Genomic DNA, 18,898 nt, shown 5'->3' with positions numbered 1-18,898 from the left:
TTTTTTAAAACATCTTTTCATGTTTTCTCTATGTATATCTAGTTCATTGCTTCTAAATGCTTCATAAAATTCCATAGTTGCAACCATTTTATTTTGCTCATGTACTTCTGTAATGATGTACAAACCTCGTTCACACCTGTACCACAAGCGACATTGTCATGTGTATCCTTATTCATGTAACTCTACAGAACTATATGAGAGCTTTTTATGGGATTGCTGGATCATGGGGTGGGTGTATGTTTACTTAATTTTCTTCTTTGCTTTCTTTGTTTTTCTTTTTCTTCTTCTTCTTCTTCTTTTTTTTTTTTATGCTCTGTTTACCAACATTGTTTTCCTGTCAACGAGACAAGACGTGAACAAGACACGACACTCACAACTGAACAAAACCGAGTGTAGGGTTTGGGGGAGGGATCATGTGGGTGGAAAGATCCGGGAGGCCGAGGGCTATGATCCCGGCACAACAGTGCTTTTGGGGAGAAAGGACCTCGAGCTATGGACGGATAATGGCTGTCCAGTCACAGGCACTGCCAGGAGATGTCCCACTACCCACTGCCCGTGGAAGCCGCCAGTCAAGCTCGGGCTGTCACAGACTTTGCGTCCTGCCCTCCTCGCTGGCAGCCTTCTGGCCTCCTTATTTCTGGAGGATTCCCAAGTGCTTCTGCCACCCAACCCTGCCCGCTGGGCTTCCAGTGCGTGGGTGAGGCGGTAAGAGAGGACCCAGCCCACCACGTGACAACGTGGGGTCTCAGCATATGCTGGGTGGCCTGGCTGGAGCAGGTACAGGAGAAATCCCAAGTCTGCCCTGTGGGGGCGGGGAATGGGGAATAGGCCCGGGACCCTGGGGATCCGTTCCCAGCTTCTGCCTTGGTCTACCCGCCCACTGGAGCAGGGCCTGGAGTCTGGGTGCTGTGACCTTCGTGGGGGTGGGGGGGGGAGGTAAGGGCCCAGAAGTCATGCCCAGCCTAGCTCCTGATTCCCCAAGGCCCGAGGGTGCCAGTTGGGGGTGGGCATTGTCCAGTCCCCTCAGAAGTACATACAAGTAACCTGGGAAGGATTGATGCTGAGAATAAATTAGGGTTAGCTGGGGGCTGTGGTCCCACATCTCTGGGTCAGGAACAGTCTGTTCAGGGCTACTCTGGGTCTGGGTTTGGGTTCAGGACAGTCTGGGGTTCAGGGATGGGAAGGGCCAGCCCGGAAAGGGGAGGTACGTCCGTGGCGACGTGGGTCTGGGGCGGGGTCCCTGGTCCCGCGTTTGCTGCTTCGTCTTCTGCAGCATCTCCTGCACGCGCCTCAGCAACTCCTCCTTCATCCCCATGAGCTCCTCAGTCTCCGCATCCAGTGGGTAGTGGCAGAATGGGAGACGGGCTCCCCGCGCGGCTGTCCTGGGTCAGTTTGCTGCTCATCCGCGGGGTGCAGTTCGCACTGCAGCTCTCACCGTGCACGTCGCACGTCGGGTCCTTGAGGTCGTGCGCGTGTGTGCCGATGAGCGTGTGGCACAGCTTCAGGAAGTCACAGTGCACCTGTTTCTCCACCTCTGCTATACCCAGGGGTACAGTAGCCCCCGACCCTCTGCCTGGCCTCCCCCACCTTGTTGCTGCCGATGACAGTGAAGGGCGCGCTTTCCTTCAGGTCGCTGTCCTGCTGCTTGAAGTCCTCATCCTGGTCTGAGTCACACTCGGGGAACTGGTACACGTGGACCCCGAACTTGTCAGTCTCCTCCTGGATGTGCTCCTTCCGCTTCCCAATCTCGCTGGAGATGAGACATCTGCTTTGGCGACGGGGGCACAATGTTCACCATCTCGTGCACAGCATTCACGAAACCCACGTCCACCCGCCGCAGCCGCGCCCGAAGGGGAGATGAAGGGCGGACGGCGGTGAACTCGGCTGTCCTGGATGTGCCTGCGGTCGAGGCCGCTGTCGTCGTGGAAGTGCCGTTCAAAGTGCTGGTCCACGTAGCCGGTGACCGGCTTCCAGCACTCAGAGTGTTGACGGCATCCCCGAGCCCCGGAGTGTTCGCACTGGTGAGCCCAGCTTGTCCCTTCTACTTCACGTCCGCTGTGAGCTCCAGGGTCTCCACCGTCTGGTCGCTGCGTTCCTGGGCACTGAGCAGCCTCCGGTCCTTGTCCGCATCGGTCAGGGAGAGGCTGTGCACCAGCGTGGACTTCCCCAGGCCGGACTCACCGGCCACACGAGCGTGAAGTCGAAGCCCTCCGTCAGTGACTTGCGGTGTCCCTGGTTGGGCAGTGTGACAAGCCCACGTACTGCTTGTCGATCTCCTCGAGCCGCCTCTGGGCCTGGGTCTGCGGCGACAGCGGCTGCTCCACCAGGCCGTGCTGGGGTGCTGCCAGGGAGCCCATCACTGGCCAACCTCCGCCACCCTGCCGGCCGAATTCGGATCCTAGACAGGGTCAGGCCGAGAGAACCGGGCATTCGCTAGGGACTTAACGTGCGGCAGTGCTTTTAAGCTGTGTTCTCAGCCCCCGTTTTGGGGACACGGGAATTGAGGCCTGGAGAGCAGCCGATGCCTACCCGGGGGGCCGCGGATCTCGGGGTTCTTCTGCGCCATCCCCTGCGTGTGCAGACCCGCCCCGAGCTGTGGCGCCATCGCAGCCTCAGGCAAGCCCCCTCCCTTGCTGACTTAATTTTCTAAAGCACCGCCAGATCATTTCCAGAATATCTGTATTTATTTATATTCCTATCAATAGTATACGAAGATTTATTTTTCCTATATCTCTGACAATCTGATGCCTATAAGAGGTAGCTAATGGTTTAAAGTTGTATTTTTCTGATTATTAGTGAGTCTGTATGTCTTTCTATACCTGTGTAGTGGAGGCTGTGATGTGTTGCCCAGGTCCTCCTTCAGGAATGGACTTGTTCCTCCGGTAGCTGGGAATGCTCCTGGCCGATGGCTCTCAGCTGTCAGCACTCCAGGAATTACCCCTGGGGGAAGGGAGCTGCCTGGTCCAAGTTCATGCACCTTTCCGGAAACAGTCTACTCCAATGACTATTTGATCTGGGCATGTAGGCTCAGCTTGCTCACCCTAATTTGGGATGACTAGGAAGAACCATCCCATCTACAGAGTTCTCTGTGGGCCAGATGAAGCTTTTGTTGAGACCTCATTGCTCCCACCTTCTCCTTCTGTCCAATCCTGCTTCCTCCTTTTCCTTTATATGTGCTGATCGTGAGAACATTTAATAAGCTTTAATCATGCTAATTTCCATTTCAGAATCTGCCTTTTGGGGAACACAGTCAGTAGTTGGTGTCAAGAGTGGGGTGGTTTGAGAAAGCAGATGCTAAGAGAAGATTCAAGAGCTGGATCACCCTCTGGTCAGCTGGCAAGGAGAATCCCGCACTGGTGGTAATTGGATCATGCTAGCCCCAGCAAAAGGCAGCAGGGAAATTGTTAGATCTTTCATCAGTCATGAACTGAAATGGTGTACCAGTGAAAGGAAATGCAATGTTATGTACATTGCACCCACTAGTGGGGGAAATTTAGAAAAAGATAATGAACGGTGAAGATTGATTAATCAACAACTAAAGGCTAGGAATGAAATCAAGAAGGACTTTTTGGGAGCTGGAGAGGAAACAAACAAACAAACAAACAAAAAAAGCCAAAGCCCAGGCCCAGGACTCAAACAGAAGAGTAGAAAAAACCCCAGGGAAGTTTTAATTCTCAACCTAGGTGGGTCTACTATGCCAAGATCAGGGCACAAATTGGGAGAGAATGAGACTCTGAAGTATCTTAGCTGATGCATTTGAAAATCTCGAAGTGACCCAATTCTTCATGTTAGAGGGTAACATTCTCTTTAACTGATGATTATGCAAAGGCCTCTGCCTTGCAAGACAACAGTGTTCCCATCAGGATTTCCACTCACCTCTCCTCTTGGGTAACAGAAAAATGACTAGGGTAAAGTTACAAAATGATCCAGCTGGGAAAATGCTGGACCTATGATGGGAGGAAAGGAACCATGTTACAAAGGAGAGGTAGGATCCAACAACATGTGCCAGCAGGAACTGAGAGAGTTCATTTGGAACTGGTATCTGAGAATGCTGGACTAGGAAAGCAAATATAAAGTTGGATAAGGGAGACCTTATTAACATGGAAGCACTCTCCTGGGATTTGGAATTGACTACCTGGCCAAGACCCTGGGAGATGGTCTAATATGCTGCTAAGATGCCTCTTAGAAGCTTGGAGAAGACAATGGACCACATGAAGTATAAATGCTAGAACTGCTATGGAAGAAAGTGGAAGAAGATCAAAAGACTCAGAGAAGTAGGCATGCTGGAGCAAATACTCTCTGAAAGATCTGGAAGCCTAACTAACAACTATATTTCACTGGAGGGCCTGGAAGATAGTCCATTTACAAAAGCAGTAGGGGATGTGCTATTCAGAGGGGCACTAATATCTCTATGAAGTTCAATAATTGTTTCAAGAATTTTGAAGGTTGTGAGATTTTATCCTACTTGCAAGCTAGTAAGTTAGCTTATCATACTGTTGTGGATACTCACAGAAGATACAAGACTCCTTGGTCAGAGAGAAAGGACTTTATTTTTCACAGCAATAGCAGTAGTGAAAGTATTCACATCTGCACCAGCTCCCCAAGCTCCAAGCCCTCTAGGCAAAGCAAAGAGAGCCAGATGATTCCTGCACATACAGTGGGTTGCACTGCAAGAGAGTAACCCTTAGCTTAGGTTCATCTTTTTAATGGGTAATAAATCTATCTGACTTTTGCTCCAGAGAGAGACACGTTATCCCTATCTTCCAAGACTCTTTGGTATACAAACCAACAAGGGATTAATATTCAGAATATTCAAGGAATTCAAACAACTGAACAGCAAAAAACAAATAATCTGATTTAAAAATTGGCAAAGGAGCTGAATAGACATTTCTTAAAAGACGACATACAAAATGGCCAAAAGGTATATGAAAAAGTGCTCAGCATCACTAATCATTAGGGAAATGCACATCAAAACCACAATGAGATAGCATCTCACTCCAATGACAATGGCTATTTTCAAAAAGAAAATAACAAATGCTGGCAAGAATGCAGAGAAAGGGGAACTCTTATACACTATTAATGGGAATTTAAATTAATACCACCATTATGGACAACAGCATGAAGTTTCCTCAAAAAACTAAAAATACAATTACCATTTGATCAGCAATGCCACTACTGGATATTTATCCAAAGGAAAGAAAATCAGTATATTGAAAATATATTTGAACTCCCATGTTTACTGCAGCACTATTCACATTAGCCAAGATAAGGAATCAGCATAAGTATTCATCAACAGGTGAACGGATAAATAAAATGTGGGATACACACAATGGAATACTATTCAGCCATTAAAAAGAATGAAAGCCTATCATTGGTGGCAATATGGATGAGCTTGGAGGACATTATGTTAAGTTAAATAAACCAGGCACAGATAGAGAAATACTGCATGTTCTCTTATATGTGGAAGCTAAGCAAGTTGATTATGCAGAAGTAGAGACTAGAATGGTGGTTACCAGAGATTGGGAAAGGTAGTGGGGAGGAAGGATAGTGAGAGGGTGGTTAATAGATACAAAATTACAACTAGATAGGAGGAATAGGACCTGGTGTTCTATGGCACTGTAGGGGGACTATAACAACTGTTATTGTACACTTTTAATTAGCTAGATGAGAGGATTTTGAATATTCCCAATACAAAGGAATGATGAATGTTTGAGGTGATGGATATGTTGATTAACCTGATTTGATCATTACACATCATCTACATGTATTGAGATATCAAACAGTACCCCATAAGTATGTACAATTACTATATGTCAATTAAAAACTTTTTTAAAAAGACAGTAATAGTCTGGAACAAAGGCAGTCGATGCTGTCTCTGCTTACAAGATGTGCAGAAACTTAAGAGAGCTATAGAAAATTGTCACCCAAAAGTGGCTTTCTTTTCTAACCTAGAGTTAACAGTAAGAGAGATCATCTGTGATAGATTAAAATTGGTCTCAAATACTTTACTATTCCACTGATTAGGAGGTAGAGTCGAATTCTCCTTCTTTTGCATCTGGACTAGCCTTAGTGACCTGCTTGACCATTAGAATACAGAGGAAATGAAGTTCTGGGACTTCCAAGGCTAGGTCATAAAAAGCCTTGCATATTTTTCCTGGGCCTATTGGAACACTTGTTCTAAGAACCTTGAAAACAAGTAAGAACATGTAAGAACTCCAACCACCTTGCCAGAGAGATAATACCCTGCAACTACATAGAGAGGGAAAGGGCCAATTCTTCCCTGTTATGGTGACAGGCCTGTGCATGAAGCCACCTTCCAGACCTGTCCAACAGCCAGTGGATAGTTGGATGACACTGAGTGACCCCAGTTGATGCCATTTGGAACAGAAGAATTGCCCAGCTGAGCCTTGCCCAAATTCTTAAACCATAATATCATGAGACATAATACAATGAGTTTTGTTTCATGCCACTAAGTACAAATAGACAACCAGAAGAGCATTATAGAATTGCAGTTACTGATAATAATGATGATAGGATCTCAAAACAATAGAGGCATGAGAAGCTGGGCCAGGGAGACTGATGTGGTTACATTTAATCATTAGAAGCAAGACAGATATGATTTATTGCAATGAGTGGCAGATCTGAGTGGCAGCCAGAGAGCCATAATCCAGAGGGAACTGTGAAGATGATTAATGAACACAATGCCCCTGGGCACAAGCTAGATAGGAAGCCAACAAAGGTACTGCTCAGTCTATGCAGGTAACAGAAACTAAGGATGGTTGATAAGGAGACTAAGGACAGTTGTCCAAATAAAAATCTTTTTTGTTTGATTTCTGAATCTGAGCCAGTCTTCTGACCTGAAATCCACTGAATTAGAGGCGAGGCCAGATTCACAGGAGGAAGAACCCTGGAACACGGTGGCAGTGATTTCCCTAGTGCTTCCTTAAAGGGATTTGAAGAGTCATTATTATGGTCCCCTTGTTGAGTGGGCATGTGGGCACTAAGTGATAAATACAGTTTTGGCCTCAGGTTAGGTTCATATAGGGTTAACTGGGTCCATAAACCCACTCTGTGGTTATTTCCCTGAAATGGACATAATTGGGAGTTGGCAGAACCCCATATTGGTTTCTTTTTCTGTGAAGTAAGAGCTGTCAAAGTAAGGAAAGCCAAGCTCTGAAAATGTGCCTGCCTCACTAACACAGCAGGTAGAGAGAAATTGCAATCCTGGGAGATGTGAGGCAGCAGAAATTAGTGTCCTTCCTGAGGACCTAAATAATTTAAGGTAGTTTTTATCACATCTTTATTTAATTCACAAGTCTGGCTCCCACCTACAAAAGTCAGATGGAACCTGAAGGATGACATGAGACTACTTCAAATCCAACCAAGTGTAGTCTAACTGTATCCTCAGTGCCACATGTGGGTATTTTTCTAGAGCAGAGTAAGATGACCTCAGGAAAGCAGGATGTGGCTGTGATCTGTGCATTCTTTCCACCTCAGTCAGAAAAGAGGACCAGAAACAGTTTGCATTCACTTGGAGCAGGAAACAGTACCCAGTCTGTAAATGATAAATGTTGATAGTCCAGCCCTTTGTCATAATATAGTCTGAAGAGACCCAGACTGTCTGGAAATTCAGCTCCATTTCTGGATCATGGGTTACTGAGTGACCATGTCACCAGACCTCCCACTATAAAATAGGTTTTGCTGAGATAAGTTAAATCATAAAGTTGGACAAGCCCAACTGCTATCCATCGTAAGATGGAAATGGTACATCTGGGATTCAGCCCAAGTAAGACCAAAGGGCAAAAGTAAGTTGCATGAACAGGTGGCTCAGACTGCCAAGTCACCCACACTGTTACACTAGTGGTCTCTACCTTAGTTCACACTCATGGCCAAATGGGAGGTCCCTCATGACCAGCTGACGGAGAAAGAAAAAAGTTCACAGATGGGTTGACTTGGTATATATCTAAGCTATGGTGGTTTGAAAACATGTCTGAAAATTCTATGGCATTCTTTTCAACCCTATCAAAAGATAGAGTCTACTTCTCCTCCATTTGAATATAGGCTGGCCTTTGTAACTCACTTTTGACCATTAGAATGGGGCAGACATGACAATGAGTGACTTACAAGGCTAGGTCATAAGAGGTGCTGTATTTTTCTCCTGGCTCTTTCTTCTTGAGATGCTTGCTCTTAGAACCAAACCACCATGCTTTGAGAAAGCTAAATAGCCATATTAAAAGGCCATGTGTAGGTCCTTCAGCCACAGCAGCAGCTGAGGTCCCAGCGAACAGTCAGCATCAAGCGGCAGACATGTGAGTAAGCAAGCCTCCTCACAATTTCACCCCCCAGCTCTCAGCTGCCCCACCTGTTACACAGAACAGAGGCAAGCTGTTCCACTGAGTGAGGCCCAGATCTAAGATATGTGAGAAAAATAAATGTTGTCTTATAAGCTACAACATTTGGGGTTATATAGCAATAGATGACAGGAGAAGAAGTTGCAACACGGCCCAATCACAGATGGCCTTAAATTATACAAGGTACTTTTAAAAAGTTCCTGGAAAAATAGAATTAAAAGATAATATGAATCTTTCCATGAACTTTTTGAAATACCCATGTAATTTTGAGGAGAAATCTCGTGAATGGGCTAAATTTTGTGCCGTAGACCTGGTCATCTTCTTTATGTAGGAAGAGAAGTGGCCCAAGGTTTAATTATATATGGACTTATGACAATAGACAATGACTTGGCCAGTACATCAAGGGACCTAAAACTGAACGATTGGGAGATATGGAACAACATCATCTGGGGTAGAGGCGTATGTGGCCAATATATGGGAAAGAGCATGAAATGTGAAAATCTTATTAGAGTGCCCACCAGAGAGCATCTACCATGGTCAAAACACTAAACAATCAAGTTGACACAATAACCTGTCCAGGTGATATACACTAACAGCTGTCATTGGCTATTCCAGTGCTGGCACAATGGGCACAGGAGTGAAACAGCCACGGTGATGGGTGTGGAAGCTATGTGTGGGCCCAGTAACCCTGGCTCCTGTTCTCTAAAGCTGACCTAGCTACTGTCATTGCTGAAAGTTTAAGCTTCCACCAACAGAAACCAACACTGAGTTCCCCACCTCCTGCAAATTTAGCACCATCTCTTGAAAAATCACTTGATGGCAAGTTGAGTAGCTTGAAACCTCCACCCTGAAAGGGATATCACTTCATTTTCACTAGAATAGACACATATTCTTTCCTTCTCTTATAGCCTTTGCCAGCACCACCACCTGAGGGTTTACAGAGTGTTTGATCCCACATAACATCACAGCAGACCGCACAACATCAGAACAGACCAACTTACTGTGACTCAAGAGACAGGGCTTCAAGTACAGAATATGGCAAGTAAGAATACATTTAGCACTCTGAAGATCTATGTGGGTATCTTTGGTATTCCCTTGCTCGATTTTGATGTGAAAGGATAATTATAACTCTCACAGGAAGCCTTGGTGACCAGGAGTTGAACTCCTCAGTGATAAGTGTCTGGATCACCCCATTAAGAAGTCACGTAGACCAGGAGAGGTTCTAAATGAGGGTGAGGGGAATCTAGAATGGATGGTACAGAAGGAGAAAACTGCAAATCAGTTGGGTCCTTAAGACAAGCAAGCTGCAGCAGCAGAGGCAGAGGCTGTGGGTTATCCCCTAACCTTCCTCTTATTAGTTTCTCCCAGAAAAAGAGACCCACCTCTTTATAAGTTGCAGAAATTATAAAAAGAAATGGATCTAAGTGGTACAAGTAGTGGACTTTAGTGGATTGTGTGATATACCATCCAGATCCTACTTCAAGTCTGAAGGACTTATTCCCCAAGTTTCCGGGAGTTCTGCTGGTTAAAAGCCCTCAGATCTCAGCACTTTTGGGAATTGCCCTTGACTGAAGAAAGCCACCTTGTCCAAAATCACTCCTGTCTTCCAAGCCAGTCCTTACTCACTAAATGGTAGGTGTAGGCACATGAAATCTAGCCCTTTAGCCCCAATTCAGCACAATTCTGAAGGGTTATCTGTTCCAGTTATCTATTGCTGCATATAGAATCATCTCAAAACTTAGTGACTTAAAAGAATAAGAATCAGTTTACTATTTTGCAAAGTTTCTGTGGGTCAGGAATTTGGGAAGAGATCAGTGGGGAAGTTGGGGCTTAGAGTCTCTCGTGGTTTCTGCTGAAATAACAGAGGACTAAAGTGGTTAGGGCTGAAATAACAGAGGACTAAAGCAACTGGAGTTTGGCTAGGCATTTCTCTCTCTCTCTCTTCACATAATCTCAGGATTTCAACATGCGCTTTGTCTGTGTGGGCTAGTTTGGGCTTTCTTATAGCGTGATGGGCACAGGCCAGTATGACTGCTTATATAGCAGCTGAATATACTTCAAGAATGGATGTGCATGCAAGCAACTTGGAAGCTGTATCACCTATTACCCAGCCTTGAAAGCCACATAGCAATACTTTCATTATTCTCTGTTGGTTTACATAGTCAGAGAAGCTCATCCAGTTCCAAGGAAAGAAGACATAGACCCTTCTTTTCCATGGGAAGAGTGTCCCAGTCACATTTTAAGAAGAGCACGTGGAATAAGAGAAATTATTGCAGGCATTTTAGAAAATACAATCTGCCATACTATTCCAGCTTTGGAGCTCCCCCTTAGGTAAGCTTATTACCTTGTTGATACTATACCATAGACCAACTTCTACCCCAGCTCATTCCTTCTTCCTTCCTTTCCTCCACAGGTGTTGGACCTGAGAGCACTTCCTGATAAACTTCCTTTATTATAAACTTCATTTTCTGGTCTGCCTTCCAGGAAATTTGGCTGAAAGATTAGCTGGGGAGAACTGAGATCTTTTACTGTTAAGTCATTCTGTCAATGAACATGGTCTATCTTTCCATTTATTCAGATCATTAAAATGTTTTTCAATAGATGTAGTGCTGAGACTTTTTAAAATCTACTAATGCTTCCATTATTTCCTATTATTTGTTTGTCAAGGCAGACTTAGGAGAGCTAAGCAGACTTGGAGAATCACATCGCTTATCTGATACTTGTTCTAGAAATAATAAATAAATAAATATTCCCCTACAGTTATTTAAAACCTATTTTGTAAATAAGAAAAAATTGATAAATGGACAAAGATCATGGGAAAAAGAAATAGCAGTGTTTTTAGGTATAGGAAAAATTGTCCAACTTAACCCATTGTTACAGAAATGCAAGTTAGAAAAGTACTGATATATCACTATTTGTCCACAAAATTAACAAACATTTAAAAGTTTCATAATAGTCTGTATTAACAGGATGTGAGGAAGCAAGTACTCAATTACATTGTGTAGGATTCCAAATGGATACAAACTCTTTGAAGAGAAATTTCTCAATGTATTTTAAAATTTAAAATACACAGGAGAAAATGTGAGATGGTGGACCAGAGGTGCCCAGGGCATTTTCCTCTCACAGAAAAACACCAGAACAAGGAGTGGACAGAGAGCATTGGTGGGAGAACATGGGGGGGGGGGGCAGCAGGAACCTGATGTGGAGTGCAAAAACCCAGGAGGGTGGCATAGAGAGGACAAAGAGTCATATGACATCAGCCACCACATCTCTGACAACAAGATTCACTCAATAGGAATTTTCTCTGTGGCAAAAGCAATCTGTCCTGCCATGAAAGCTTCCTAGAGGTAATTCTCTGGCTCATGCTGTAGCGTGCTGCCACCACTGCTGCAGTCACTGATGCCATTCTCAAGTCCCAGTGCCACTGCCTGTCTCCTTGCCGTAGCCTCCACTGCCATGTGGCTGTCACCATGTGGCTCCTGCCACTGCCACTGCAGCCTCTCCCACCAGGCATCCCCCACTGCTGTCTCTCCCACTGTGTAGCTACCACTGCTGTGACTTCCATCTCCCCACAAAGAAATTTGTCCTGCCCCCTGTCACAGCTGCTGCCACTACCAACACCCAGACTGGGTGCCACCAGCTCCACCTTGCCCAGATCCAGGTGTTCCTGTGTTTTGCCAGGCAGAAAGAAAGAGGAAAGAGGTTAGCAATCACAGCACTATGCACTTGGGAATGGGAGCTACTTGTGTAGCCCATGCAACTACCTTGACCTGGGGAGGGACATGCATTGACCACCAGTGAGTGTAGAATTGCAGGATAACCAGGTAGAGTACAGAAGAAAATACCCAGCCACCACCAACCCATCCCTCAACTGGCTGAAGCAAGGACCCATGAGATGTCTCTTCAGTAAAGATGAAAGAGAAGCCCCAAGATCCAGAGGACCTAAGAGGAGCCTCTGCAGTAAAGATGACAGAGAAGTCCCACACAGGGTTACCCATTCAAGCTGAGGAGTTTCAGTATATCCCAGTGCACCTATAAAGGTCATGGGACACTAGCTGGGGTGCCAACAAATCCGCCACTAGGGTTACCCACTTCAGCCAAGGAGGAAAAGAACACCTAGCCACTTCTCTCAAAAATTTGAGATCTTGCCCACATCCTCAACAACCCAACACAATGTCATTCACTTCAGCAAGGAGCCACTGAGTGCCCCAGTGTCTAGGCCACAGAGGCACTCACAGACAACTCTGGCATTGAATATGGCTAAAGTAACCACACAGAGGCTATACTATTGTGTCCACCTGGAACCAAAACTAAAACACACTCCCCAACAGTCAATATAAAACACATCTACAGGAAGGAATCTCTCTCCTCAAAAACCACTCCAAAGTACTAGAAGAAGCAACTGCTCCAGCAGATGACCAGACATCAATGCAGGGATACTAGAAATATAAAAAATAAAAATAAACAACCCCTCACCAAGAAACAAAAGCAAGAAAATATGACACCACCAAAGGAATACAATAATTCTCAAGTTCCAAACCCCAGACAGCAGGAAACACTGAAATGTCTGAAAAGGAATTCAGAGGAACAATCTTCAGGAAACTCAACGCATGCAAGAAGACTCAGATAGACAAAACAACGAAATGGGAAAAGCAATCCAGGATATCAAGGAGGAAATTTACAAAAAGATAGATACTTTAAAAAAAAGAATGTAGCAGAACTCCTGAAACTAAAGGATTCTTTCAACATTATCAACAACAACAAAATACAACTGAGGGCTTGAGCAGAAAGCTAGAACAAGCAGAAAAAAGAATTTCTGATCTTAAAGACAGCTTCTTTGAAATAACCCAGGAGGACCAAAAGAAGAAAAAGAAAAGGGGAATAAAAAATGAAGAAAATCTACAAGAGATATCAGACAACGGTAAGTGCACAACATCCTAATCACAGATATTCTGGAAGGGGGGAGAAACAAAAAGGCATTGAAAACATATTCAGCAAAATAATAGCAAAAACTTTCCAGGTATTAGGAGAGATATGAACTTCTAGAGCCAAGAGGCTCCAAGATCCTCAAACAGATTCAATTCGGAAAGATTCCTTCTGAGATGCATCATAGTAAAACTTTCAAAACTCAAAGACAGAGAGAGAATCCTAAAAACAGCAAGAGAAAAGCATCAAGTCACCTGTAAGGGAGTCCCCATCGGGCTAACATCAGACTTCTCAGCGGAAGGCCACAAGAGAATGGAATGATATATTCAAAGAACTAAAAGAAAAAACTGCCAACCAAGAATACAATACCTACCAAGACTATCCTTTAGAAATGAAGAGGAAATAGTGTATTTCCAAGACAAACAAAAACTGCAGGAGTCCACCACCACATGACCAACCCTGCAAGAAATCCTCAAGGGAGTTCTGCATCTGGAATCTAAAGAACAATAATCAACACCATGAATACACGAGAAAGAATAAAACCCAATAGTATAGCAGATATGTAAATGAGAAAGAGAAAGAAGCTATAACTTATGACCTCAAAAAAATCAACAAAAACCAAAGACAATAAAAGGGAAAGAAAGGAAAAAAAGACATTTAAAAGAACCATACAGAGAGAATTATATTAAGTGAATCGACTCAGGCACAGAAAGAGAAATACCACATGTTCTCACTTATTGGTGGGAGCTAAAAATTAATATATAAATTCACACACACACACACATATACACAAAATAACCGGGGGGGGGGAGAAGATATAACAACTACAATTACTTGAAGTTGATATGACAAGCAAACAGAAAGGACATTGTTGGGGGGTAGGGAGGAGAGGGAGGAGGGAGAGAGGGTTTGGGTAAGGGGAAAGAATAATCAACCACAATGTATATCAACAAAATAAAATTTAAAAAAAAATAAAACAACCATACAAAAATCAGTAAAATGTCAGGAGTAAGACAATACCTTTCAATACTAACACTAAGAGTAAATGGATTGAACTCCCCACTGAAAGAACATAGACTGGCTGAAAGGATTAAAAAACTGGATCCAACTAGATGTTGCCTACAAGAAATTCACCTCATCTGTAGAGACTCACACAAACTAATAGTGAAGTGATGGAAAAAATATACCACACAAATGGAAATCCAAAATGAGCAGGAATAGCTATTCTTCTGTCAGATAAAATAGACTTTATTTTTATGTTTATTTATTTATTTTTCAGGACTTGGCATATTTTAATTCTAAGCCTCAGGGTTCTCCTTTAAAACAAAAACTATAAAAAAGAGACAAAGAAGGCCATTATATAATGATAAAGGGATCCATCCAGAAAGAGGACATAATAATCATAAATATATTTGCACCCAATGCAATCATAAATATATATGCACCCACCACCCAGACTTAAAAATAGAAATAAATCCCAATACAATAATAGTTGGGGACTTCAACACACCTACTCAACATTGAACAGATCATCCAGGCAAGAAATCAACAGAGAAACACAGAATTTATATTACTCTTGAGACCAGTTGGATTTGGCAGACATCTACAGAATATTTCATCCAACAGCTACAGAATATACATTGTTCTTATCAGCACATGGAACATTCTCCAGGATAGACCACATATTAAGTCATAAATCAATTCTATACAAATTTTAAAAAATTGAAATCATTTCAAGTATCTTTTCAGACCACAACAGATTAAAACCAGAAGACAATAATAAGGAAACTTTGGAAACTATACAAATACACGGAAATTAAAGAAAAGAATATGCTCCTGAATGACCTATGGGTCCAAGAAGAAATAAAACAGGAACTCAAAAAAAAAAAAAAATTGAAACTAATCAAAATAAAGACATCGTACCAAAACATGTGGTATGATGTGCAAAAGCAGTACTAAGAGGGAACATTGTTGCAATAAATGCTGATGTCAAAAGAATGGAAAGACTTCAAGTAAACAACCTAATGCTACATCTCAAACATCTAGAAAAACTAGAGCAATCCTATCCCCAAATTACTAGATGGAAATAAATAATTAAGGTAAGAGCAGAAATAAATGACATAGAGGCCAAAAAAAGACACAAAAGAGCAATGAAACAAAAAGTTGGTTTTTTGAGAAAATAAACAAAAGACAAACTATTAGCTAGACCAACTAAAAAATGAAGAGAGAAGAGCCAAATTAAAAACAAAAACTAAAACTAAAAAGGAGACATTACAACTGATACCACAGAAATACAAAGAATCATTAGAGACTATTTTAAACAACAATATGCCAACAAATTTGAAAACCTGAAGGAAATGAATAAATTTCTGGATACATACAAACTACTAAGACTGAACCAAGAAGAAATAGAAAACCTGAACAGACCAGTAACAAGCAACAAGACTGAAGCAGTAACCAGCAGTTTCCCCAAAAAGAAAAGCCCAAGACTAAATGCCTTCACTGCTGAATTCCACCAAAACTTTAAAGAATTAATACCAATATTTTTCTTACTATTCCAAAAAGTTGAAATAGAGGACATTCTCCCAAACTCATTCCTATGAAGCCAGCATCACCCTGATACCAAAACAGACAAAGATACAACAACAAAAAAGAAAACTACAGGCCAATTTTCTTGATGAACATAGATGCAAAAATCCTCAGAAAAATATTAGCATACAGAATACAGTAGCACATCAAAAAGATTATACACCATGGTCAAGTGGGATTGTTCCCTGGGATGCAAGGATGGTCTGACATACACAAATTAATAAATGTTATACTCCACATCAGCAAAATCAAGGACAAAAACCATATGATTATCTCAATAGACACAGAAAAAGTATCTGACAAAATTCAACATCCTTTTATGATAAAGACTCTCAACAAATTAGGTATAAGAGCAAAGTATGTCAACACAATAAATGCCATATGTGACAACCCCACCACCAATATCATCCTGAAATGGGAACAAGACAAGGATTCCCACTCTCACCACTCCAATTAACATAATTTTGGAAGTGCTAGTCAAAGTAATCAGGCAAGAGAAAGAAATAAAGAGCATTCAAATTGCAAAAGACAAAGTCAAATTGTCCCTGTTTGCAGATGACAGGATCCTGTATATAGAAAAACCTAAAGACTCTACCAAAAAACTCTTAGAGCTGATAAACAAATTCAGTAAAGTTGCAGGATACAAAATCAATATACAAAAATCAGTAGTTTTTTGGAAACCAACAATGAACCAGAAGAAAAAGAAATCAAAAAAGCAGGCCCATTTACAATAGTTACCACCCCCCTCCTGCAAAAAACCAAAGGAATAAATTTAACAAAGGAGGTGAAAGATCTCTGCAACAAGAACTACCTATCACTCTGAAAGAAATTAAAGATGACACAAAAGGATGGAAAGACATTCCATGCTCATGGGTTGGAAGAATTTACATTGTGAAAATCTCCATACTATCCAAAGCAATCTACAGATTCAATGCAATCCCCATCAAAACACTAATGACATTCTTCACAGAAATAGAAAAAAAAAAATCCTAACATTCATATGGACCAACAAAACACAAAGAACTACAGCAATCCTGAGCAAAAAAAAAAAAAAAACAAAAACAAATAAAGCTGGAGGCATTATACTACCTGATTTCAAATTATACTACAAAGCTATAGAAACTAAAACAGCATGGTAGTGGCATAAATACAGACACATGGACTAATGGAACAGAATAGAGAACACAGAAATCAATCCACATACTTACAGCCAGCTGATCTTTGACAAAGACTCCAAAAGCATATTTTGGGGAAAGGACAGTCTTTTCAATAAGTGGTGTGGGGTAAACTGGATTTCCATGTGTAGAAGAATGAAACTAGGCCCATACTTCTTGCCACATTCCAAAATCAACTCAAAATGGATTAAAGACTCAAATATAAGACCTGAAACCATAAAACTCCTAGAAGAAAACAGGGGAAATACAGTTGAATGTAGGACTGGGCAAAGACTTTATGAAGAAGACCTGAAAAACACAGACAACAAAAGAAAAAATAAGCAATTAGGATTATATGAAACTAAAAAGCTTCTGTACAGTAAAAGGAACAATCAGCAGTGAGAAAAGATGATCTACAGAGTGGGAGAAAATATTTGCAAACTATACATCTGAAAAGGGATTCATATCAAGAATACACAAGGACTTAAAACAACTTAACAGTAAAAAAATCAAGTAATCTGATTAAAAAATGGGCAAAGGAGCCAAACAGACTTTTCTCAAAGGAAGATATATGAATGGTCAATAGACATATGAAAAAATGCTCAACATCGCTCAGCATCAGGGAAATGCAAATTGAAACCACATTGAGATATCACGTTATCTCAGTTAGACTGCCTGTCATCAAAAAGACAGAGAATAACAAACGCTGACAAGGATGCAGAGAAAGGGGAAACCCTTCTACACTGTTGGTGGGACTGCAAATTAGTGCAGCCATTATGAAAAACAGAACGGAGGTTTCTCAAACAATTACAGATAGGACTGCCATATGATTCAGCAATCCTACTATGGGGTATATACGAAAAGGAATGGAAATCATCATGTTGAAGGGATACCTGCACTCCCATATTCATCCATGTTTATCACAGCTCTATTTACAATAGCCAAGATACAGAACCAATCTAAATTTCCATTAATGGAAGACTGGATAAGAAAAATGTAATATATATACAGAATTGAGTTCTACTTAGCCATAAAAAGAATGAAATTCTGTCACTTGCCGCAACGTGGATGAGCTTGGAGAAAACTATGTTAAGTGAAATAAGACAGGCACAGAAAGAGAGATACTGCATGTCCTCACTCATAAGTAGGAGCTAAGAAAGAAAGAAAGAGAAAGGAAGGAAGGAAGGAAAGAAGGAAGGAAGATGGAAGGAAAGAACGATAACAGTGATACTTTGAACTTTCTAAAGGAGAGAACAGAATTGTGGTTACTACACGTTGGAAAGAGAGAAGAGCAGGGGGTTAGTGAGAAATTGGTTAAGGGGCATGAAGAGTGATCATGTTTTATAATGAAGAATATACTAATTATCCTGATTTGATTATCACATATTGTGCACAGTTATTAATATTCAACTCCGTACCCCACCAATATGTATAATCAATTATGTTTCAACAAAAACATTTAAATACACATAACATTTGAGCCTGCAGTTCCAGTGGTGGAAATTTATCCTTTAGGTGTGCTCATACATATGTGCAAAATTGTATAAAGAGAGCTATTTATTACAGCATTATTCCAGCAAAAGGCTGGAACAACTGAAAAGTCCATCAGTAGGGTATGGCTAAAATGGTTTTTTATATATCCATACAACAGAATATTATGCAGTCTTTGAAAATCATTAGGTATAGCTTCTTCCTGTGATATGGAGGAATTTCAAAGACTGTTAAGTGGAAAAGGCACAATGCAAAATGTGTGTAAAGTATACCCTAACTGTATAGCACAAAAAGGACACATTAATATACACGTTTGCATTCCCATAGAATATCTCTGGAGTGATAATTAAGAAACAGATAATAGCGATTGCCTCTGGGAAGGACAGC

At 41.9% G+C, this 18,898-nt stretch overlaps 1 pseudogene; it reads right to left on the bottom strand.

The window, feature by feature from the left end:
- Positions 1-1,153: 1,153 nt before the first annotated feature.
- Positions 1,154-2,357, bottom strand: LOC134361605 (septin-5-like; annotated as a pseudogene).
- Between the last annotated feature and the right edge of the window lie 16,541 nt (positions 2,358-18,898).

Source organism: Cynocephalus volans, chromosome 13 (assembly GCF_027409185.1).
Source record: "Cynocephalus volans isolate mCynVol1 chromosome 13, mCynVol1.pri, whole genome shotgun sequence".
Taxonomy (NCBI): Eukaryota; Metazoa; Chordata; class Mammalia; order Dermoptera; family Cynocephalidae; genus Cynocephalus; species Cynocephalus volans.
Note: the sequence above shows the minus strand (reverse complement) of the source record. Positions and strands in the feature narration are given on the sequence as shown.